At 40.6% G+C, this 26,431-nt stretch overlaps 1 long non-coding RNA gene across 1 annotated transcript; it reads left to right on the plus strand.

Annotated features, from left to right (window-relative positions):
* Nucleotides 1-116: 116 nt before the first annotated feature.
* LOC103791781 (uncharacterized) lies at nucleotides 117-26,228 on the plus strand. Its single transcript, XR_008480010.2, has 6 exons — nucleotides 117-349; nucleotides 921-969; nucleotides 1,175-1,228; nucleotides 2,428-2,503; nucleotides 21,500-21,619; nucleotides 23,185-26,228. It is a non-coding gene; the product is annotated as an uncharacterized LOC103791781 (long non-coding RNA).
* The last annotated feature ends 203 nt before the right edge of the window (nucleotides 26,229-26,431 follow it).

The raw sequence follows: 26,431 nt of genomic DNA on the forward strand, positions 1-26,431 counted from the left end.
AGCCCCACAGCGGCGGCGGCGGCGCGGGAGGAGCGCGGAGGCCCCGGCGGCGGCCATTGGCCCGGCGGCCGCCCGCCCCGGGCTCACGTAACCCCAGCGGGAGGCGGGAGGCGGGTGGCGCGGCCTGTAGCGGGCGGACGGCTCAGTGACTCCCGGCACGCGGGGGACCGGGACGGGGGCGATGCGGCACTTAAAGGGGCCCGGGGGCGGCGGCAGCCGCCAGGGCGCAGCTCCGCGAGCGGCGTGGGGATTCCCCGGAGCCTTCGCTCTTTCGCACTTGGAGCGTGCAGCTAGGCCGATCTTTGTTCTTTAAAGACAAAGCCCCTGAACTTGTCCTCGCTTTGTTCAGGTACAAGAGCCGGTTCACTGAAGGCGAGTGCTAGGGGAGAGGGCTTGGTACGTGCGGTGGCCGCTTCGCGGGGCTGTGACTTGAATCACACAGCATCACAGGGTTTTGGCAGGTTTCTTCCATATCCAGATTAGATTCCTGCAGGCTTTCACAGAATTTAAACTGTTTATCCAAATCATTTGTTCTGTTTGGCGTCTTGGGCCACCATACCGCGGTTATATAAGAAGTTGCGTTTGAAATGTTAAGCTCCCCCTTTAAAACACACACACACACACACACACATACAGACACACACACACGGAACTCACTACATAGATTTAGAAACTTAAAATATTTTATAAGAAGGGATTGTTTTCCTATTGCATATTTAACAATTACGGTATAATGGTCTGTGATCAACCGCAGATACTTGGTTTGAGGAAGAGAGGAGTTCGGGTGTTTCAGTCCACTCTCCTGCCCTGCCCCACTCCACTCCCCTTTGGGATTTAATCCTTGGTGGTGCAGGGCTCTAAACAGCCACTGTAGGACATGTTACCAGATTCAAAGCAACTTCTTAATCTATGTTTTACAGCGTTTGGCTTCACGAATTTTTCTGAGGATGGGAAATAGAGCTAAAGTTGGTAAGATCCCAGCCATGCCTCTTCTAGCTTCTCCATGAGCAGTGAACAGTGACTTCACCCCTGGGCTCTCTCACACTTGTTGAGAGGAGGACTCCTGGAGACTAAAAAAGAGAAAAGTATTTCCAAAACCCTAAGTAATCAAGAATACCTAATCTGGGCCTATTTTAATTTGCATTTTCTTTCTTTTTTTTTTTAATTGTGTTAGTTTCTGGACTTGGTTGGGAACCAGCTGTGAATAATGTGCTGAAATTTCACAAAGGTAAAAGAAAGGTGGTAGAAACGGAAACTTAGTCATTGTTTCCTTCAGATTTTTACTGTTAAAATGGTGGATTAAGTGTTTCTCCTGATCAGCAATCATCCTTTTGCAAGAGTGTCCACAGAACCCTGACTGGCAGCATTGCTATTTCTGTCTCCCGAAGGCCTTTCCCTCCTAGGGCTGCCAGTGTTGGTCACTATGCTATATAGAAGGTATTGGCCTGATACGTTGTACCTTTCAGACACAGTCCCAGGCCATACTATGGCCAGCAACACACCACCTTTTCTTACTCCATCCTTGGTCAGAAAATGTCCTTTATTCTCCAAACTAAAATCGGCATGCTCCTCGTGAGCCTAGCAGCTTTTGTAACTGCATATGGAAGAGGAATTTGACATATTGTGGCTCATTCCTCACTTCCTGGGACTCTTGTAGTTCTAACACAGTCCAAATAGACAAGATCATCCAAAAGAGGCAATTAAAAAAATCATAACCTGTTCCAGCCATCATCTTCAATTTTGGTTTTGACTGGATATTTAAAACTATTAAAGCCAGGACTTCACTTAAAGGAGACAAAAGGAATCAAAATGCTTCCCCTCTCCCTCTTTCTCCCTTTGCCTCCTCTCAGCATCACATTCTTTCTCATCCTGGTTCTGGCCACACCTCCTGCTTTGGATTTTTAAAGTATACAAAAATCCTGGCCAACAAAGTTCTGGGATACAGCTCTAACCAGCTCTCCCAGTCTTTTTTTTTTTTTCCCCCTGGCTATTCAAAGCCTCTACAAAAACTGAATCTTTTGCTCATCATCCATTGGTCACTGCCTGATCCTTGAGGCTTGTCATAATCTCAAGCTCCAGCACTGGTCACGTGGCCCATCACCCAGTTCCATACATCTCCCTTATTCACCTCTTCCCACTCACCCTATCTCAGAGAATATACCAGCTGGCTGTTATTGTATGCAGCTGTCAAAAGGAGCAGGGAATAAGGCAATCTCCTGAATGCTTGGAGATGACGGAACAACACTAAAATGGGAAAGGGCAAGTTGTAAAGGGCTGACTTACTTAGTCTGGTCCGTTCTGAGTCCTGGTGACAGTTCTCTTCAATTAGTGTATATTCTGTAGGTTGTTTTAGTTCTGCTTCTGCAGTTAGACTGGCACTGATACTATTTGTAGCCTAGTAATACCTGTCACCCTTATTCCTAACAGGAGGCTAGAGGGAAAGGAACTGGAAGAGAAGGAGTAATTCTGGAAAAAGTTTCTTCACTCTTTATGAGGCAGAGAGGTAGGTTTTTTTCTTCCTTTGGATGTTACATGTCTAGGTCTAATGCCACAGCTCTGTTGCTACAAGCCTAAGGATGAAACCAGGACCAGAGATGGCAAAGAGACATAGAAGCGAGCTGGTTCCTTGATGGCATTAGTGACCACAATCTCTCTACCCTAAGCTGACACCCTCCATTAGGTGGGATAGTATTTCTATTTTCTTAGAGACCAGTCTATAAGAGGCTGAGGCCAGTTCATGTTTTCTATCCTCCTCTTTATTGCTTGTTATATGAGACAAAATAATACCGATATGTTTATCTCTCAATATGCCAGAGAAAATACTCATCACCAATGGTCCTGTTCTGTTTTTTCATACTGTTAAGTCATTTTGCAAATCATTTACAGAACTAAGAATAAAGGAATAGTGAAAAATAATTCTTAAAAAATTTAAATATAGCAAGCCTAGTTTTTTATTCTATCTTTTCCTGCATTTGAAGGAATATTTACCCTAATGAACAATGTTCTTTAAACAAAGCTGACTACTTATCAATCAGCATATATGAATCAGGAACACAATCATCTTATAAATATTGATTCCAGGTTTCAAATTCATTTTTTTTTTTTTTGAAACAGTCTCACTCTGTCACCCAGGCTGGAGTACAGTGGCACAATCTCGGCCCACTGCAACCTCTGCCTCCTGGGTGCAAGCAATTCTCATGCCTTAGCCTCTGGAGTAGCTGGGACTACAGGCAACCATCACCACGCTTGGCTAATTTTTTGTATTTTTAGTAGAGACAGGGTTTCGTTCACCATACTGGCCAGGCTGGTCTCGAATTCCTGACCACAAGTGATTCACCTGCCTCAGCCTCCCAAAGTGCTGGGATTACAGGTATAAGCCACCACACCTGGCCTCAAATACATCTCTAATGATTCTGACTTATTACCTTTGTGCTGCTTGCACTTGAATAAATAAGAAGCAGTGCTTTTGAAAACTTTGATGGCTCATCATTTTTTTTGAAGAGATAATAGATATTTTCTTTGTTTCTTAGTTGCAAAATATTTTCATTTTTAGATCTTTAAACACTAATTAGAATGAGCAATTCAATGAATTTTTTCATCTCGTCCTTATAGATTTCCTTCTTTTCACCTTTGTATATATACATCTGCCTTTATCATTTGTTATCTTATAAACTATATGAAGTATATTGGATGCACAGCATCATAAAAGATGACAATATGTCATACTTTTTTAGGATGGCTCAGGTTCTTGTTGCAAAGTATTGAATAAGGAAGTAATTCCTATTAAATGCCAAAGTGGATGAGAATACCCTATTTCCTTTTTATCCTTAGGTATATATTGTTGAATTGTCAGTTCTTGAGTTTGAGAAAATTTATCTAGGATATCATCATCTAAAGACTCATAGTCTGAGATTTCACTTATATGTTTCAGGCCAGGCACGATGGCTCACACCAATAAATCCCAGCACTTTGGGAGGCCTGGGTGAGAGGATTGCTTGAGCCCAGGAGTTTAAGACCAGTCTGGGTAACAGTATGGGACCCTCTCTCCACAAAAATTTTAAAAAATAGCCAAGCATGGTGGTATACACCCATAGTCCTACCTACTCAAGAGGCTGAGGCAGGAGGATCACTTGAGCCTAGGAGTTTGAGGCAGCAGTGAGCTGTGATCACACCACTGCACTCCAGCCTGGGAGTGCAGAGCAAGATCTTGTCTCTATAATAAAATAAATAAATACAATTACACCATCATCTTTAAAGTATAGAGTACTCTGTCTTTTTGCATTAGACATCTGCTTTTTCTAATTATCAGAAATGTTTTTCTTTATCAATTTTCTCTTGGCCGTTATGGGAAAAAATGAAAAAAATCTGGATATTTATCAACATAAGCTTTAATAAACAACAACAAATACTATGAAAATAATGTCTCCAGATTTTTTTTCTACCCTATTAAAAGATGGTAAAGTGTTTTGGGAATTACAGTAAGATAATGGAAGAATCATCTAATAGCAATGATTTATTTCACTTTTGTCCCCAGTTTTTCTGTTATAACACCCACCTTCCTATTTTTAGCTTGTTTTGTACAGTTGGGAATAATTGCTGAATAATGTTGAAATAATTTCTAGGATCGTGATACAGCAAAATTTCTGGAGCTAGAGGAAATCAGAATAACCAAGATCCTGTTAAGTTATGAAAAGGTCCAGTGGACCCTATGTGAGACTTGCAAGATAGAGTTTTATTTTTTAAAAGGGAAATTTACCTTTTTTGGGGAAAAAGTAGGAATCTAAGAACAAATAAAAATAACAAAATAGCCATCCTTATAAGCACTTGGAACCAGCCAGGCACAGTGGCTCATGCCTGTAATCCCAGCACTCTGAAAGGCTGAGGCAGGAGGATTGCTTTAGCCAGGAGTTAAAGACCACCCTAAGCAACACAGTGAGACTATATTTCTACAAAAAGTTAAAAATAAATTAGGCGTGGTGGTATGTGCCTGTGGTCCCAGCTACTCAGGAAGCTGAAGTGGGAGAATTACTTGAGCCTGGAAAGTTGAGGCTGTAGTGAGCCTTGATCGTGCCATTGCACTCCAGTCTGGGTGACAGAGTGAGACCCTGTTTAAAAACAAACAAGCTCTCAGGGAAGAAAACCTCAAAATCTATAATTGAATCTAATGAACCCTGATGGCATAGGGGTTAATTCACTGTAAATTGATGCTTCTGGTATTAGCAGCTGAACTCCATCCCCCTGACAGCCTTACAATGGCAATCAGTGACCTCCTTGGTGCTGAAATCAAGGGACATTTTTCTCTTCCCTGCAATCAATTCAATTGACCACTTGCTCCTTTTGGAAACTTTCATCTTTCAGTATGGCAGACCTCTTCTAGTTTTAACTAACCTTATCTCCACTGGTGGGTCTTCCTTTCCCATCCTTTTATTTATTTATTTAGAGATGGGATCTCGCTCTGTTGTCCAGGCCAGAGTGCAGTGGCACAAACAGCTCACTGCAACCTCGACCTACTGGATTCAAGCAGTCCTCCTGCCTCAGCCTCCTGAGTAGCTGGGACCACCAGTGCTCACCACCACACCCAGCTAATTTTTTTATTTTTATTTTTAAAGATAGTATCTTACTATGTGGCCCAGGCCAGTCTAGAACTCCTGGGCTCAAGTGATCCTCATGCCCCAGCTTCCCAAAGTGATGGGATACTGTAGGCATGAGCCACTGCACCCAGCCTCTCTTATCCTTTAAAGTATGAAATTCCTCAGGCTTCTCATCTCTCACTTCTATTCTTCTAATTTGTATTCTTCATCTCCCTAGATAAACTCATCCATCCCTGCAACTTTAAATGCCATCTGTCGATGACACCTAATCTTTTTCCTTTGATCCTGACCTCTCTTCAGAATTTTACAACCAGCTACCTACTTGATATATCCACTGGGATATCTTAAAAGCATCGTACACTGAACCCTTGATCTTTGCTTGATCCAAAACCTGCTTCCTCTGCCATCTTCCCTATCTCAGTAAATGGCACCTTTCTTTTACACATTTGTTTAAACTGAAACTTAGGAAGCATCCGTAACCCTTCTGTTTCTCTCATCATCCAAAATATTTCTCATCCATTTATCTCTCTATTCATTGCCACCACCCTAGTCCAAGCACCATTTATCTGGTTTATCTCCTGGACTTTGGCAGTAGCAATTGGTGACTTTCTTGCCCAACTCCTATGTACTCTAGTGCAGCTGATGTAGGGATCACTTATAAATGTAACTTTTTTTCATGTCACTTCCTTAATTTAAAATTTTTAGGCATTTCTCATCACACTTAGTAAAATCCAAAATTCTTGGCTTTGCCAAGAGAGTCCCTGCGTCCCTCCCTCTCCAAATTCATCTCACATCACTGGAGAGGAGTAGCGTGATTTCAGCTCACTGCAACCTCTGCTTCCAGGGCTCAGGCAATCCTCCCACCTCAGCCTCCTAAGTAGCTGGGACAATAGGCACACACTGTCAAATCAGGCTAATTTTTTTATATTTGTAGTGACAGGGTTTTGCCATGTTGCTCAGGCTGGTCTGAAACTTTTGAGCTCAAATAATCTACTGGCCTCAGACTTCCAAAGTACTGAGATTACTGGTGTGTGCCACTGCGCCCGGCACTCATTCTCATTTATCTTTTAGTTCTCAACTTAATGTCACTTATTCACATGTTGACTGGCTGATTCCCTCAATCTATTTTCTTAATTGAAGGCTCAAACCTTGCCCCTAGTGTTTCTGTTATAGCACCCTTTTCTATTCCTTTAAAGCACTTACCATAATTTTTAATTAACCAATAAATAAATTTATAACACCTTTGTCCCACACTAAATGTATATTCCTAGGTCAGGCACTATGTCTGACTTGTTGACTAATATGCCTGGCACGTGGTATCTCCTCAGATATGTATTTGTTGACTGACTGAATGAATGAATTCAGTAAATGAATGAAGTTCACAATCCCTATACCGTGGTAAGCTCTAGACCCTCACAAAAGAATTTTTCCATGGAAACTGCTAGATGAGGAAGACTTTCTTACCTTTTTTCCATTTATTTATTTTGGGAGGAAGAAGAGGTCATTGCTGTTCAGTGGTAAGTCCTCAATAGGAAACTGATCATATAGGAGACTTAGACTTGTTTTTGATTACCTGGCTTAACCCCAAAGCCCTTTTGCTTCAGCATCACCAAATTGGTTCTCTTACCCCAAATGTGAATTTTGTCTTTCTGAATCACCTAACATTTAATACTATCTGCTATCTCTCTCTTCTCCCTTTTATACCAAATCCCCATCCTGAGACAAAGCAGTCCATATCAGTTATTGCCTTTTACTTCAAATGATAGAAACTCCAGCCCAAAGTGGCTTAAACAATAAAAGGGTATTTTACCCCATAAAATATTAGGTCTAAAAGTAGGACAGGTGCCAGTCATGGCATGCTATAACTACCTTTGCTTCTCTGGGATTACCTTGGCTCTGCTCTTTTCTTTCTTCTTTTTTTTTTTTTTGAGATGAAGTTTCACTCTTGTTACCTAGGCTGGAGTGCAATGGCACGATCTCGGCTCACTGCAGCCTCCGCCTCCTGGATTCAGGCAATTCTCCTGCCTCAGCCTCCGGAGTAGCTGGGACTACAGGCGCGCGCCACCATGCCCAGCTAATTTTTTGTATTTTTAGTAGAGACGGGGTTTCACCGTGTTGAACAGGATGATCTCCATCTCTTGACCTTGTGATCCACCGGCCTCGGCCTCCCAAAGTGCTGGGATTACAGGCTTGAGCCACCGCGCCCAGCCTCTGATCTTTTCTGTGTGTTAAATTTCTCCTCAGGCTAGCACCAAGATGGCCACCACACTTCCGGGGACTATGTGCAGGTGCAACTATATCCAGCAGGAGATGGGGCTGGTCTCTCCCTGTGTGTTTCATTTTCTCAGAAGCTCTGCAGCATCTAATCACTGGCAGGGGGGTGTGGTGTTATTATGATTGTCTTTGACTAATAAGACTATTCCCTGAGTCACCCGGTGGAGTGATACTAGAATAAAACCAAGTCTCAAGAAGAGAGGGAGAGTGGGGAAAATGACTGTTGGCCAAACAACCACGAGAACTGGCTGCACATACATTGATTTATAAATTACAAAATGCAGACAACTGTATTTTTGCCGAGTTATTTTTCAAGAGCCTACTACATCTTAACTATGGATTCTTTCTCAAGGGATGAGACAGGGACTATGGATTTTTGCATATCTAACTCCATGCATAGATTCCGTGAGATATTAGGCACTGCATACATTTCTTTTTTGAAATGGGTCTCACTCTGTTGTCCCAGCTGGAGTGCAGTGGCATGATATTGGCTCACTGCAACCTCCACCCCCTGGGTTCAAACAATTCTCATGCCTTAGCCTCTCGAGTAAGGTTTACAGGTGTGTGCTACCATGCCTGGCTAATTTTTGTATTTTTAGTAGAGACAGGATTTCTCCATGTTGGCCAGGCTTATCTGGAACTCCTGACCTCAGATGATTTGCCCATCTCGACCTCCCAAAGTGCTGGGATTATAAGCATGAGCCACCATGCCCAGCCCTGAATACGTTTTTTTAAACGAATGTCAATAGGTTCATATGACATCATGCCTTCTCAGTTTTAAAAAATTGCTCCCAAGACACTTTCTTCTCCCAACCCAAACTTTTTTTTTTTTTTTAATAGTTTTTCAAGTTCTGATTCAGAAAATATTTAGCTGCCAAGTGCCCTGGCTCATGCCTGTTATCTGATAATCCCAGTGCTTTGGGAGGCTGAGGTGGCAGATCACTTGAGACCAGGAGTTCAAGATCAGCCTGGGCAACATGGCGAAACCCTGTGTCTATGAAAAAAATACAAAAATTAAGCAGACGTGGTGATGTGGATCAGTTGACCCCAGGAGGTTGAGGTTGTAAGGAGATGAGATCATGCTACTGCACTCCAGCCTGAGTGACAGAGTGATAACCTGTTTCAAAAGAAAAAAGGTGAGAAAATATTTACATTTACCAATTTCTTAATGCTTCTGTGGTATTTTACTTTGGCCTAGGCACTCAATAAAAGCTTGCTGAATTAATGTATATGTTTCAGACTCTGTGGACTTTATTTTACCTCCAGAGGTGAGGCGTTGAGGGAGGTGCAGACACTCTGTCATACACACAGTCATGCACACTGCATAAAATTTAGAAAATGCAGAAAAGTACAAAGATGAATATAATAATGTATTTATTCCACAACCTGGATAGATAGAAATAGGTACAGTCAACATACTTAGAGCCTTTTTTCTTCCTTGTTACTTATTTGGCAGGGCTTTTTTTTTTTTTTTTGGTTTCTGATGAGACTCCTTTTGGTCAGTAGTTCAACAAACATCATTTTTGCTGCTTTTAAATCATTAATTCTTTCTAAATTTATCTAGTTCATGACATATTTAGTCAATGTTCAGTCATTCCAGCACCAACTGTGTTCTAGCCAGTGGCCTTCAAGCATGTGCTGCACAAGAATTACTCAGGAATTCCATTTACAGATTGTGATTTCACCACAAGCATTCCCTTCCCCACCCCTCACTTCTTCAAAGCCCACTAAAATGACAGTGGAGGAATAAAAACACATTAATCTACAATAATAAAGACAGGGAGAACGGAGTCAGAATTAGAGATTTCAACAATTATTTGGACAAAGATACATGTTTAGAAGATGGAAAGTGGGTGAAGAAGTAGTAATAAACTTAGCAGAGAGTAAGAGGTCAAAACCTTAAGTATAAAGATAGGGATCAGTTTCTCTCAGAGATCCCTTAAAATGTCAGCATTTGGGATATACGAGGTGTCACTAAAGGAGAGATCAGTTGTGTAGGCTCAAAATATGAGAGAATCTAAGACCCCTGGTTCCTTTTTTTTTTGAGATGGAGTTTCGCTCTGTTGCCCAGACTGGAATGCATTAGCACCATGTTTGCTCACTGCAACCTCTGCCTTCCAGGTTCAAACAATTTTCCTGCCTCAGCCTCCCAAGTAACGGGGACTACAGGCATATGCCACCACACCCAGCTGATTTCTGTATTTTTAGTAGAGGTGGGGGTTTTACCATGTTGGCCAGGCTGGTCCTGAACTTCTCACCTCAGGTAATCCACCCACCTCGGTCTCCCAAAGTGCTGGAATTAGAGGCATAAGCCACCACACCTGGCTGAACCCAGGTTCCTTTCTGCACCAACCCTGCACGGCTGGACAACTGTCCCTCAGTGGACCAAAAGAGGAGAATCAAGTGAATGCTGAGCTCTGGAGAAGTGGAATGGCAGCAAAGAAAAGCTCTACAGACTTTACAGTTGGGAAAGTCCAGTGAAGAAATGTTTCACTGCTGGAGCATCTACTTGTGAACCTCATAAATCAGTACTCCACACAGAGAACTTCAAATCAAGTGTTTGGGGTTGTCATTCTTAAATATGAAGGATAATCCAAGAGTCACTAGACATTTGATGAATACCTCCCAAATGGTAAGGAAAACACATAGTCAGAACTCAGAGGGAACTGGAGGAGTAGAGACAGTGCAAGGAGAAGGCAACTTCATAAAAAACTATAACAGGCTGGGCATGATAGCTCACACCTGTTAATCTCAGCACTTTGGGAAGCTGAGGAGGGTAGATCACGAGGCCAGGAGTTGGAAACCAGCCTGGCCAACATGGTGAAGCCCATCTCTATGAAAAATACAAAAATTAGCCGGGAGTGGTGGTGCACACCTACAATCCCAGCTACTCGGGAGGTTGAGGCACAAGAATTGCTTGAACCCAGGAGGTGGAAGTTGCAGTGAGCTGAGATTGCACCACTGCACTCCAGCCTGGGCAACAATGCAAAACTCAATCTCAAAAAAAAAAAAAATCCTATAATTGATTAATGTCAAAGAGATAAAAAGATATGTCTATAAAACAAATTGGATGCCATGAAAAACAAAAAGAGCTCTGAAAATTGAATATACAGTGATGTGAACAAAATAGGAGTTTCAGAAACATCAGAAAAAAGAGGGGGAAGAAATTATCGGCTCACGCCTGTAATCCCAGCACTTTGGGAGGCTGAGGCGGGTGGATCACAAGGTCAAAAGATGGAGACCATCCTGGTCAACATGGTGAAACCCCATCTCTACTAAAAATGCAAAAATTAGCTGGGCATGGTGGTGTGTGCCTGTAATCCCAGCTACTCAGGAGGCTGAGGCAGGAGAATTGCCTGAACCCAGGAGGCGGAGGTTGTGGTGAGCTGAGATTGTGCCATTGCACTCCAGACTGGGTAACAAGAGCGAAACTCCGTCTCAAAAAAAAAAAAAAAAAAAAAAAAAGAAATAATAGAAGAAAATTTCCCAGAACTGAAGGATAGAGGTCCCCATATTGATAGTCCCCACCCAGAACAATTTAAAAACAAAACACTTTGAGGGCATATCATCATCAAATTTCAGAACGTCTCGGATAAGAAAAAATAATTCTATAATCTTTCAGAGAGAAAAAGCTGATCACAAAAAAATGGAACAGGACTCAGAAAAGCATTAGAGTTGTCACTAGCCACCTTTGATAATTGAAGATAATGGAGTGCAACCTGAAAAATTCAGAGGGAAAACTTTTTAGCCTAAAATCCTTTACCAAAGTAAACTATAAATCAAGTCGTAGAGAATACTCATTTTGAAATGTACGAGGTGTTAAACATTACACCATCTGTGCATCCTTTCTTATAAAGCTGGTTACAAGATAGGGAAGTAAAACAAGAAAATGGGAGATATGGGAGAGAAGATGCAATGAAGAAAAGCAATAAGGAAATTCCTAAAGTGTAGGAAGGGATGTCCCAGGATCTCTAAAATACAATCTGGCCAGGGCCATGCATGGTGGTTCATGCCTGTAATCCCAGCACTTTGGGAGTCTGAGGCGGGTGGATTTCTTGAGGTCAGGAGTTTGAGACCAGCCCCGCCAACATGGTGAAACCCCATCTCTTCTAAAAATACAAAAATTAGCCAGAGAATCACTTGAGACCAGGAGGCAGAGGTTGCAATGAGTCAATATTGCACCATTGTACTCCAGCTTGGGTGATAGAGCAAGACTCCATCTCAAAGAAAAACAGAACAATCAGGCCAGAGAGGAGGGGGAAGGAAGAGGGCACCAGGGGTAGCTCAGAAAAATGGAACTTTAATGTTTAGGCATAAAAAAAATCATTGTCGGCTGGGGGCAATAGCTCACCCCTGTAATCCCAGCACTTTAGGAGGCCAGGGCAGGCGGATCACTTGAAGTCAGGAGTTAAAGACCAGCCTGGCCAACTTAGTGAAACCCCATCTCTACTAAAAATACAAAAATTAGCCATGTGTGGTGGTGCTACTTGAGAGGCTGAGACAGGAGAGTTGCTTGAACTCAGGAGGCAAGGTTGCAGTGAGCCGAGATCGTGCTACTGGACTTCATCCTGGGCCACAGAGTGAGACTGTGTCTCAAAAAAAAAAAAAACTCCTGGGTGTGGTGGCTCATGCCTGTAACCCCAGCACTTTGGGAGGCCAAGGCGGGCGGATCATGAGGTCAGGAGAACAAGACCATCCTGGCCAACGTGGTGAAACCCCGTCTCTACTAAAAATACAAAAACTTAGCTGAGTGTGGTGGTGCACGCCTGTAATCCCAGCTACTCGGGAGGCTGAGGCAGGAGAATTGCTTGAACACGGGAGGTGGAGATTGCAGTGAGCCGAGATCGTACCACTGCACTTCAGCCTGGTGATGACAGATCAAGACTCTGTCTCAAAAAAAAAAAAAAAAAAAATCATTGGTAAGCATATGCAAAGATACTGGAACACTGGGAAAAAATTAACAGTAGGTAAATGGGAAACCCAACGATGCAATGAGGCAGTTACTAATTTCAGAACAAAATGAAAGCTTATGCACAAAAAGAGGTTGCAATGCATTATCTGGCTCTGAGCAACACATTGTCTTAATGATTAATGTTAATTATTGATTTATCAAAAATTATATACAACTATAGGGGGACATGGGGGTAAGAAAGTGAAGTTAGTATAGGGTAGCAAGATCCTAGTGTTTATTCACCACGGCGGGAAGTCAGTGGACAAGGAATACAATTGGCTGATCACTATATAGTGATATGAGCATATAAATTTTTTTTAAAGATATGGGGTAAAAATATCAGAAAAATTAGCTAGAAAAGTTGAGAGTGGTAACCTGTAGGGCTGGGATTGGGTATGGGAAAGGTTGCAATAGGAGACTTGTTTTTTACTTTGTTTTTAAGACAGGGTGTTGCTCTACCTCCCAGGATGGAGTGCAATGGCGCAATCATGCCTCACTGCAGCCTCGACCTCCAGGGCTCAAGTGATCCTGCCCCCTCAGCCTTCCAAGTAGCTGGATCCACAGGCACATACCACCACACCCTGCTAATTTTTAAAATGTTTTGGTAAAAACAGGGTGTCAGTATATTGCCCAAGCTGGTCTCAAACTCCTGGGTTCAAGCGATCCTCTTGCCTTGGTATTACAGGCATGAGTTACTGCACCCAGCTTGACTATTGTTTTTTTTTTAAAGTACAATCCTTCTAGTACTATTTGACTTTTAAAATGTTACACATGAATGTGCTATTTGTGCATTCTTGCTTGATTAAAAAAAAAAGTACAGTCTATCTTAAAATAATCTCATCTGTGGACATTGTTAAAAATCCTATTTCTGGGCCAATCTGGTAAATCTGTAGTGGTGCTCAGGAATCTGAACTTTTAACTAGAACCTCAAGAAATCTGGAAGCAGATGGTCTATGGATGATACTTTGAGAAACAGCACTCAGATCCCTCAACCCTACAAAGTATTGTAGGAATGTGCAGCTTTTTGAAGAGAGTTCATAATTTTTCAAATTCTCTTATGATGGCTCAAACCTAAACAAATTTAAAAATTACTGTTCTCTGCCTCCTGTTTGCCTGCCTTTATCCAAGAATAATTGAGATTCCATTAATTATTTAAGATCAAAAGCAGAGCTAATTATTGTTATACTGAAGTAAACTCTTAAAATTCATTAAATGATGCAGACTAGAAAGCATTGGCTAAATTTTCAGTCCATTGCTTAATATATTGCTATGGTGAATACCAGTGCATTACTACTTGCAATATGTTGATTAGAAATCTAGGGGTTTGAAAAAGTTAGGAAGAATCCATTGTTACCTACCATGATGTTGACCAACCCTGTAGCTAAATTATATTCAGTTGAAAAAAATGTTCATATGTGGTTATTCAGTAATATTTTAAATGGTTATAACTGTCACTTAAAAGTCTACAGCCATCGGGCGCAGTGGCTCATGCCTGTAATCCCAGCACTTTGGGAGGCCAAGGCGGGTGGATCACGAGGTCGACAGATCGAGACCATCCTGGTCAACATGGTAAAACCCCGTCTCTACTAAAAATACAAAAAATTAGCTGGGCATGGTGGCACGTGCCTGTAATCCCAGCTACTCAGGAGGCTGAGGCAGGAGGATTGCCTGAACCCAGGAGGCGGAGGTTGTGGTTAGCCGAGATCATGCCATTGCACTCCAGTCTGGGTAACAAGAGTGAAACTCCGTCTCAAAAAACAAACAAAAAAAGTACTACAGCCCCAGTGGCTCACACCTGTAATCCCAGCACTTTGTGAGGCGGAGGCAGGTGGATCATGAGGTCAAGAGATGGAGACCATCCTGACCAACATGGTGAAACCCCGTCTCTACTAAAAAATATAAAAATTAGCTGGGCATGGTGGCGCACACCTGTAGTCCCAGCTACACGGGAGTCTGAGGCAGGAGAATTGCTTGAACCCGGGAGGTGGAAGTTGCAGTGAGCCGAGATCGCACCAATGCACTCCAGCCTGGCAACATAGCCAGCCTCCGTCTCAAAAATAAAAAAATTAAAAAGTACTACAGTCCAACTAGAAAAGTTTAATGCAGATATTTTGCCAATTGCATACATTTAGTCAACATTTTAGTAATTTTATGATGCAAGCCAGTCTCTCCCAATCATTTTCAACACTTAAAAAAGAAAATTTAATGGCGACTAGGTCTTGCCATATTGCCCAGGCTGGTCTCAAATCCCTGGACTAAGCAACCCTCCTGCCTCAGCTTCCCAAGTAGCTGAGATTACAGGCATGTTCCATTATGCTCAGCTTTTTTCAACCTTTAAGAATTTGTTTTTGTCTTTGTAAAAGATTATAGGAGTTAGTAAGATGTGATTTGGATACATAGCAAAATGTGATTTTATTTTTGGCATGAAATCCAAAATGGAAGGTATTAAATTTTGATTCATTTTTTTATAAACCCTAATACATTAAGAAATTTCAGAAATTAACTTTTTTTGTGGAAATGAAAAGTATAAAACATTTTTAAAAGAAGATATATCATGTAGAAAAGTACAAACGAGGCAAGTGACAAGTTAATATTTGTTGAACAAACAGTAACATATAGCATGACCATTATTAGCATTTAAGCTGATTATGTACTAATTCACATATCAGAGGCCCCTCATTCATATGTCATCTCTGACATTCTTAGGTGTGGTATACCATTTCTTAAAAGTAACAGCAATCCCATGCATCGCACTTACTGTATCTCAGGCCTTGTTCTAAGCATTTTTCTTGTGTGTATCTCATATTTCCTTTAACCCCAGCAACAACCCTCTGAAAGAAGTAGTAGTAGTATCCCCCCGACTTTTTTTTTCTTGCTCTCTCTCCCAGGCTGGAGTGCAGTAGTGCAATCATAGTTCATTGCAGCCTTGAACTCCTGGGTTCATGTAATTCTACCACCTCAGCCTCCCGAGTAGCTGGGACAACAGGTGTGCACCGTCACATCTAACTTTAAAAAATATATTCTTTTAGAGATGAGATCTCAGTATGTTGCCCAGGCTGGTCTCAAACTCCTGGGCTCAAGCGATCCTCCTGCCTCAGCCTCCCAAAGTGCTGGGATTATAGGCTGGCCTCAAATTTGTAATTCTTAAACATAAACAAAATTGCATTGTTCTCAATGAGAGATGGAGCTAAATTTAATTTATTCACGCTTATGAATAAAGATTACACCACAAGAATGAAACAGGTTCAATATTAATTTATATTTTTAATTTTAATAGTTGGAAATGTTAATAAACATTGTCCACATAAATAAGTAGGTGAAAATGGCAGGAGTTTGTAGCAGCATATAATTGTAATTTTTTTGTTCCAAAATATATTTTAAAAATCACCATATTCTCCCCATTTACTCTAATGTGATTATTATTCATTGACTAGTATACAAATGTATCTCAGCTGGGCGTGGTGACTCAAAACACCTGTAATCCCAGCACTTTGAGAGGCTGAGGTGGGTAGATCACCTGAGGTCAGGAATTTGAGACCAGCCTAGCCAACATGGTAAAACCTCATCTCTACTAAAAACACAAAAATTAGCCTGATGTGCTGGTAGACACCTGTAATCCCAGCTACTCGGGAGGCTGAGACAGTAGAATCATTTGAACCTGGGAGGAAGAGGTTGCAGTGAGCTGAGATCATGCCATTGCACTCCAGCCTGGGTGATGAGTGAAACTCTATCTCAAAAAAAAAAGCATCTCATTACCCCATAAATATATACACCTAAGTATCTACAAAAATTAAAAATTGAAAACTGAAAAAAATACCATGGTCTATCATCAAAAATTAGATTAGTATCCAGCATATGAAAACTCCTCATTAAAAGCATTAACTTCCAATTGATTTTAAGCAGATTTTCTGTTCTTTTTTGAGTCTTTTTTAAACAGTTGTTGTAATGCTTTAATAATTATAGGCTTATAAGGTATTTTTGATATCTGTTAGGGCAAATTTTTCACTTACTCTTTGCCATTTTTTTCCTGTTTTCTAATTCAAATTTTTGTTTTTAATTGACAATAATTGTATATATTCATGGGGCACTATGTGGTGTTTTGATATTTGTATGCATTATGGAATGATTATGTCAAATTTATCCATCACCTCATATACTTATTTTTTTGTAGTGATAGCATTTAAAAATTTTTTTGCAATTTTGAAATATACAATACATTATTCTTAGTAGTAGTAACTGTGTGTGCAATACATCTTGAAAACTTACTTATTCCTCCTATGTGAAACTTTGTACCCTTTAGTCAACATCTCCCTGTCCCCATCCAACATTCTACCCCCAATCCCTGGTAACTACTCCTGGTTTCTATGAGTTCCACTTTTTTAGATTCCTCATAAACATGAGAACAGGTGGAATTTGTCTCTTTGTGCCTGGCTTATTTCACTTGCATAATGTCCTCCATCCAGGTTTATCTAGGTTGTAAATGACAAAATTTCCTTCTTTCTTTAAGGCTGAATAGTATTCCATTGTGTATATGTACCACATTTTCTTTATCCATTCTATTGATGAACACTTAGATTGATTCCATATCTTGGCTATTGTGAATAGTGCTGCAATGAACATGGGAGTGCAGACATCTTTTCAACATACTGATGTCAGTTCTTTTGAATATATACCTACAAGCAGGATTGCTGGCTCTTCTCTTTCAAAGAAATTTTTTTTGGCTCCTAAATATCTTTCCTAGTAGTTATTTGATTGACTCATCAAGTTTTTAAATTTTGAGTTGGAAATTTTAAATTTAAACTCATCAAGTTTTTAAATTTTAAATTTAAACTCGTCAAGTTTTTAAATTTTAAATTTTTATTGATTAAAATAAATTAGATTTTAGGTTAATTTCAGCATATTTGATACCATTCTATAATGATTCTTCTCATCCGGGAACCCAGTAAGTCTCTCCATTTTATAAGCTTTTTCTCTTGTCTCACAATAATGGTTTATAGTTTTCATGGATTTCACATATTTCTTTTTGAATTTATGATCACATGTATTTTAATTACTTTACATGTATTTTTTTCTTCTCTCTTTCTTGATTCCTTCCTTTTTTCTTTTCTCTCTCTTTCTTTCTTGTCATTCCCAAATAGACTGTAAACTCTTGAGGGATTGGGAATGGATTGCCCTTATAACCTCGTAAGTGCCTAGGATAAAGCCATGCTAGACTGGTTGCTAAGGAAAGAAATACTTGTTGAATAAATAAATAAATGAAAGGCTTGATTCATAAACTAGAAATGCAACAGGAAGAATCTGGGGGATTTGCCAGGAAAAGCCTCAAAAGAATTATAATCCCTCACAAATGGATAATAAATGTGGCTTAGTTATTCCATAGGGCAAATCCAAAGAGAAAAAAAAAATGACTTGGATGTTAGACAAATTCTCACAACATGGATTCTCTCAGAGAAGATCCAGAGGAGATAAATATATGCTTCTAATTTCTTCAAACTTTGAGAAAAAAAAAGTCAACTTTTTCTAACCGTGAGGCCCTTTGAAATATTATTTCCATGGAATGATACAAGAATAAACCAAAGTGTTCTTTTAAAAAGGATGTATGCCTTCTAAATGTCACAGATTTAAACTGCCTTTTAAATAAGAAATGTGTTAAACCCAAAGACTAGTTGGTATGTGGGGTAGTGAAGGGATTTTTGACGGGGCTCTTCTGTACATTTCTTCTATAGTCTCATCCCCTAACACTTAGTTGTCTAGATGAACATCATCACTGCAGTGTGCCAATCCTTCTTTCATTTCATACCACCTTTGTAGATGTTGGCCATCAGCTAGGAAGTGGGCTCGAATTCTCTGCTCACGTGTGCACACTTACATGCATAAATGCATGTGTATGTGTGAAGGGGAATGGAAGGTACGTTTTTGAGACCTTAGGAAGGTTACCCTAGCAAAGAACAGACCCTCCATTCTGAAGTTAGAGACTGAAAGCAGAAGATGACTCTGCAGGCAGCAGGAATCCATTTGGACAGGAATTTCTCCCCACTCCTAAGGGACTCCTGCCATGACTTAGTGAGCAGAGCCTGAGTGCTGGGAAAGAACCTATCTTGTGTTGCTCATCCCGTGGGCTTCGTTGTTACTTTGTCCCAACAGGAGGCTGGAAAGAAACCTCTAGTAAACATCAGAAGCTTTAACCCAGAAATCTGAGGAGAGTCCTATGTTTCTTCAAGAGAGATATGTCCTTGACAGATGACAGCTGTTTCTCTTACCCTGTGCTGGCATTCAGACTGCTGTCATCCCACTTCAGTGTGAAGAAAAGAGGAGGCCTCAGAATTTCTGGAAAGGCCTCACTCCTCCCCACCCCAAATACTCACAGCCTTGCCAACATGATCTACCTGCAACCATCAGGATCATTCACATTATCCCTTTTTCCCTGTTTACATCAATGCTACAAGAAGCCATGGACTCCCAGAGCACCCTCCCTTACTCCAGTCCCCACGTGGCTGTGTAATCTCCTTCTCTTCCCTTCTCTACTCTCAAAACACTCTCCCTCCTCTACTCTCAAAACATTTCCTGTGCTCACTCTAATGCTTGCTTTGTCCTCAGCAAAGCTCCTACAGCCTCTCCACCAGCTCTGTGAAGGTTGTTTTCTCTGCCTTGCTGGATCCCAAACCTGAATCTCCCCTAGATGAGCACTTCCCGTGCAGCCCCCTCTACCAGTGGCTGTTTCCTCTGTTATATCTACATGATATGTACATCTCCACACAGATGTTTATTTCTACTTCAAGCAACAGTCAGAAGTGACCATTTCAGGTCATCGGGTCTCATCTTCAAAGAATCATTTTTTTTGAGACCAAGTTTCGCTCTTGTTACCCAGACTGGAGTGCAATGGCGTGATCTCGGCTCACCGCAACCTCCGCCTCCTGGGTTCAAGCAATTCTCCTGCCTCAGCCTCCCGAGTAGCTGGGACTACAGGCGCGCACCACCATGCCCAGCTAATTTTTGTATTTTTAGTAGGATGGTGTTTCACAATGTTGACCAGGATGGTCTCGATCTCTTGACCTCGTGATCCACCTGCCTTGGCCTCCCAAGGTGCTGAGATTATTTTTATTCTGACAACCTTGCCTTTGTCTGTGTTCTGAAGTATTTCATAGCAAATCCCAGACATCATATTATTTTACCTGTAAATACTACAATACACATCTCTAACAGATAATGACTTTTTAAAATGTCAGTCACAACAGCAGTTATCATATCTAACAAATCTAAATAAATATGCAACGAGGTTTTAAATTTCCTAGATTGTTTCAAAAACCTCTTTTTAATATAGATTTGCTCAAATCAGCCTTTAAACACATTGTGTTTGGCTGATACATTTATTAAGTATTTTGTCATCTCTAACAGTATTCCTCCCCCATGTTTTCATGCCATTTATATGATTTGTTTCAAAAAAAAAAAAAAAAAACCAGATCATTTTTCCTGTAGAAGTTCCTACATTCTGGATTCGGCTGCTTGCAGCCTCATGGTTTTGTTTAACATGTTCATCATTCTTCTATATTTCCTGTGAATTGGTAGTTATATCTAGACACTTGATTCCCTCCTCTCTTGACTTCATTCCAGTCATGCTTTCACCGTGTGGGGACTCAGAACAGGATATCCCCGAAGTATGGCATTTTGTCATGCTATATATTTTGAATGAAAGGAGATTTGAAGGCTTCAGAAGCAAGGTTTTCTGATGTTCTTCTATTCTCCTGTCTCTCACCCCGGTTTTTCCCTAAAAGCAAGTCATGGAAACCAGAATTCTCTTCCCCAAAGTGGTTCACAGAAATGAGAACTCCTGTCCCCAATAGCAAGCCATAAAACCTAGAAAGGTTACTCTCTCCTTTCCTCCTTCTGTCTCCTTCCTGGAAGATTCTTGCTCCAGAGGGGTCCTGCCCCACACCAAGAGGAAGAAACATTATGCAGAGAGGCCAAGAAGAATCTGAACAGACAGGCCTTGTTCAATATCCTCTCTTAGTCTGTTACTATTAGAGCATACACTTTGGTCTAATCTCATTTCTACATGGCTGTCCATTCTTTGTTGAATCTACAATGAAAATAGTTTTCCCATGTCTTTAGGGCTTCATTTCTGAAGGCTCTTGTGTCATGTAAAACTTTGATTATATGAATCTGTTATGTTTTTCTCCTGTTAACCTGTGTTTCATTATAGGAATGTCAGCTGTGACCTTTATAATGGGGAGCAAAGGTTATCATCTTCCTCTTCCTGCAGCCTCGACTGTTGCTCTCTCTAAAGCTATGTGTGTTTTCAAGTTTGTTAGTGACCTGCATTGCTAAATCTAATGGTCTGTCCTCAACCCTTGTCTTCCTCGATCCATCAGCAGTATTTGACACTATTGATCACTTTCTCCACATTGCTGAGTTTCATTATTGTTAGACTTATATGACACCACACTTTGTTGTTTTACTTTTACCTCATTTTTTACCCCCTGTCAATCTCTTTTCCTGCCGGTTCCTCTTTATGAGTCCTACCTCTAAATGTTGGCATGCTCTCAGATTAGTTTTTATTCTCTTTTCCTCTCCATCTGCATTGATTCCATGGTGACCTCATCATCTAGTTCTCAGGCTTTAATAACTATTTATACATGCTGAATTCTGATTTTGGTGTTTTGTTGTTGTTTTTGTTTTGAGACAGGGTCTTACTCTGTCACCCAGGCTGGAGTGCAGTGGCATGATCGCGGGACTCGCTGCAGCTTCAACTTTCCAAACTCAGATGATCCTCCCACCTCAGCCTCCCAAGTAGCTGGGACCACAGGTGAGTGCCACCACACCTGACTAATTTTTGTATTTTTTGTAGAGATGGAGTTTTGTCATGTTTCCCCGGCTGGTCTTGAACTCCTGCCTCCCAAAGTGCTGGGATTACAGGCATGAGCCACCATGCCTGGCTCCTATACAGGCTGACTTCTTAATATGTAGCTTCAGCCTGGATCTCACCCAAGAAATCAGAATTCATATAACCAAACCATTTCTAACAAGCATCTCAGATTGATCACATTAATCATTTAATACCTGACTTCCTTCCAAATCTGCTCCTCTTGTAGTGTGCTTCATTTCAGTTGGTGTCAACTCTGTCTTTCCAGTTTTTCAGGCCAAAAATCCTACAGTCATTCTAGACTCTTTTTTTCTCTCGACCTATATCTAATCTGTCAGCAAATTCAGCTGACTGCTTTCAAAACCTATCCTAAATCTGGTCCTTTCTCACCACCTCTACTACTGTCATCTTGATACAGTCCACTGCCACCTCTTGCCTCATACCAAAGCCTCCTAATTGTTCTCTCCTTTGTTCTTATCACAGCAGCAAAGTGCTCTTTTACAAATGTAGGTTACCTGAGGTCACTCCTCTGCTCAAAATGCCCCAGTGATTTTCTATCTGCTTAGAGTAAAAGCCAAAGCCTTTAAAATGACTTAGTAGACCTTCCGCGTCCTGCCTTACTAATATTTCCCTGACATACCTGCCAATATTCTCCTTCTTCCCTTATTCCACTCCAGCTACTCTTGTTTCTAGCACAGGCCGTGTGCTGTTCTCAACTCAGGCCTTAGTATTTGGTGTTCTGCTTGGGCTGTCCTTCCCTGAACCTTCTTCACTTTCTTCAGGGTTTGTCCTTTCCCAACCACCCTCTTTAAAACTGCATTCCCCCTAAAAGTACAAGTGAGGCATCAATAGGCATAGCGTTTGTGTTTGTTTTACTTTTTATCCTTTCCTCAATCTTCCCATTCTCTGCCAGCATTTGTGTTTTGATAAATATTGCCAGATTACTATTACCATGCTCATTAATGTATGAGCACGTAAGTTTCCCCCATAGATTGACCAGTTGAAGCTACTAACTGTTGAATTTTTGACAGTCACCATGTAGTTTTAATTAGCAATCCTTCTGAGGGAGTTTGAGAGCCATTTGTATTTCCATGTCTGAAAACTGTAAACTCATATCCCAGGCTCACTTTTCTAAGGATATTGGTGTTTCTCTTATTTGTAGAAGCTCTTTGTACATTAGGGAAATAAGCACTTGGTCTGTAATATGAGTTGGAATAAAATTTTCCTAGTTTGTCGTTTGTCTTTGACTTTATTTATGGTTTTTCTATGCTGAATTTTTTTAATTGGAAGTCTAATTTATTTGTATTTTCTTTTATGTGTTCTGAGTATTATACTATAAAAGTCCTCTCTCACCTGCGACATATATATATATTTTTTTTTTTTCCATCAAGCTTTTAAACATATTTATATCTTTTTATCTATCTGGAATTCATTTTAGTACAAGGTGTGAAATAGACTTCTAACTTTAATTTTTTTCCCATATGGCCACCCATTTGTCACCGTACCAGTTATTGGATACGCCACTGTTTTCTCCATTGACATGAAATGCAGAATGAAAGGCACAATTGAGTGGTTGTGAGCTGAAGTTGAGGTACCAGCATTTTCTCTTTGTGAAACCTGTTCTGGCAGAGCCCTTCTGCATGCCACTAAGAGCTGCAAACAAGTCAAACCTGTAAAGAGCTGGAAGCCCACACCCAGAAAACGCATGGATAATGTCTCCAAATTGTAGCTTGAGATGTTGTGAGCACATGATTCTGATATAATTAGTTCTCCACCCCACGCACATTCTCTCCAATACTGTCAAAGGGTGGCAAAGAATAGTCTCATAGTTTTTGGTTGTTTGTTTTACAGACTGATGCTATCTCCATTTGATGAAGATCACACCTTATATTTGCCAATCATCTTGAACTGTGGATAATCATCTTGCAATCCTCATGTTATCTTTAAGATTTCCAGAAGGTTGTGATTTCAGCATTCTAGGCTTAATGAAGTTTTACTTAAATTGTATCATTTTATCCATCTGTGCTTAACTAACTGAGACAGAGCCACTGAGTGTGGAGAATGAGGGCTGAAGCTTTGGGGGATGGAATACAATTTTCAAATTGGTGATGTCATATGAGACCATTATAGGCAGTTCACCTGGCATCTATTTACTAGGCTGCTTTTTAAACGAGGACACATAGCTATTGTTCAGTGGTGATTATACTGATAAGGACATGAAGAGGTTGTAAAATCTTGCTGAACTATCTGGAATAGTTTTGAATCATTAAAAGTAATTATGAGAAATTCAATTTACATTTTGAGGCCATTTGACTGTATTTCTTAATGGAAATACTTTGGGTTTAGCAGTTGTTTTAAGACACAAACAGGAGTGCAATCTAGATTCTTCTACTTTTCTCTGAATGATTTTATCTAGTTACCTAACCTCTGTAAGCCTTAATTTTTTTCATATGTAAAATCATAATAATAGTACTTACTGTTATAGAGATTAGTGACAATATCTGTTTAGAGCATCAGTGCTAAGGCATTTCCACTGAATGTTATTAGCAAAGATCAAAAAGTTTAAAAATACATTTGTTGGTAAGAGTCTAGTGGAGATAGGTACTCTCATACATTGCTTAGGGGAGTATAAATTAGTGTAGCCATTACCTAAGACAGTTGGTAACATTTATCAAAAATTAAAGCCCACATACTTTATTTTTTAATTTAATTAATTAATTTAATTATGAAACAGGGTCTCACTCTGTTGCCCAGGGTGCAGTGCAGAGGCATGGCCCATTGGAACCTTGACCTCCCAGGCTCAAGTGATCCTCCCATCTCGACCTCCCCAGTAGCTGGGACTACAGGCATGTGCCACCATGCCTGGCTAATTTTTGTATTTTATATAGAGACAGGGTTTTGCCCTGTTGCCCAGGCTGATCTTGAACTCCTGGTTTCAAGAGATCTGCCCACCTCAGCCTCCCAAAGTGTTGGGATTATAGTCTTGAGCCTCTGTGCTTGGCTCACATACATACTTTACAACCAGCAATTCCTCTTGCTAGAATTTCTCAAACAGATGAGTGAATTGATACCTATATGTGGATATTTATTGTAATACTGTTATGGTAGGGAAGGTATGGAAACAACCTCAATCTCCATCCATAAGGGTTGTTTTGATGGACTTATGCAATCAACTACAGGTTGAGAATCCCTTATCCAAAATTCTTGGGAACAGACATGTTTCAGATTTGAATATTTTTGAATTTTGGAATATTTGCATATACATGATGAGATATCTTGGGACTCAAGTCTAAACACAAAATTCATTTATATTTCATGTATGCTTTATACAGATAGCCTGAAGGTAATTTTATACACTATTTTTAACAGTTCTGTGCATGAAACAAAGTTTTGACTGTGTTTTGACTGCAATCTGTCACATGAGGCCAGGCATGGAATTTTCCACTTGTGGCATGTGAGCCCTCAAAAAGTTTTGAATTTAGGAGCATTTCAGATTTCAGATTTTTGGCTTAGAGATACTCAATGCTATGGTTTGGAAGTTTGTTCCACTAAACCCCATGTTGACATTTGATTCCCAATGTTAGAGGTGGGGCCTAATGTAAAGTGTTTGGGCCTTGCAGTGGATCCCTCATGAATGGATTAATCCCCCCAACCTCCCAGGGGGAGGAGTGAATCAATTTTCACTCTCTTGGTTCCCACAAGAGCTAGTTGTTAAAAAGGGCCTGGCACCTCCTCTTTCTCTCTTGATCTCTGCACACGTCGGCTCCCCTTCCCATTCTTCTATGAGTGGAAGCAGCCTGTGGCCCTTACCAGATGCAGATTCACAATCATGAACTTTTTCAGACATCAGAATCATGAGCCAAATAAACCTTTTGTGTGTGTGTGTTATAAATTACCCAGCCTCTAGGTACGGTGGCTCATGCCTACAATGCTAGCATTTTGAGGGGCTGAGGCAGGTGGATCCTTGAGCCCAGGAGTTCAAGATGAGCCTGGGCAACAAAGTGAGACCCTGTCTCCACAAAAAATAAAAAGTAAAAAAATTAGCTACTACCATGATACATGCCCATGGTCCCAGCTACAAGGGAGCCTGAGACAGAAGGATTGCTTGATCCTGGAAGGTAGAGGCTGCATTGATCCGTGATCATGCCACTGCACTCCAGCTTGAGTGACCTTGTCTCAAAAGAAAAAAAATTAAATTAAATAAATTACTCAGCTTCAGGTTTTTCTTTATATCAACACTAAATAGACTATGACACTCAACCTGAACCACGTCAGAAAAAGGAATGAGGAAATATTTATGTTATGACATGAGATATTGTCAAGACATAGTGTTAACTGGAAGAAGCAAAGTATAAAACAGTGCAAAAATGAGAGGCAAGTAGGTGATACATATACATATACATATTTGCTGTATAATCACAGAAAATGGTAGCACTAAACTTCTTGAATTTTGGTAGTTGGGTGGACAAAAAAAATTTCACTGTGTATTCCTTTTCAACTTTTGATTGTACTTGTGAATGTGTACATAAAAAAAAAAATAAAATGGTCTGGGCACAGTGGTTCATGCTATTTTGAGAGGCTGAGGCAGGAGGATCACTTGAGTTCAGGAGTTCAAGATCAGCCTGAGCAACCCCCAAGGTGAGACCCCCCAATCTCTGAAAAAAATTTAAATATTATCCAGGCATTGGGGAACATTCCTGTAGCCCCAGCTATGTGGGAGACTGAGTCAGGAGGATTACTTGAGCCTGGGAGTTC

Source organism: Callithrix jacchus, chromosome 3 (genome assembly GCF_049354715.1).
Source record: "Callithrix jacchus isolate 240 chromosome 3, calJac240_pri, whole genome shotgun sequence".
NCBI lineage: Eukaryota > Metazoa > Chordata > Mammalia > Primates > Cebidae > Callithrix > Callithrix jacchus.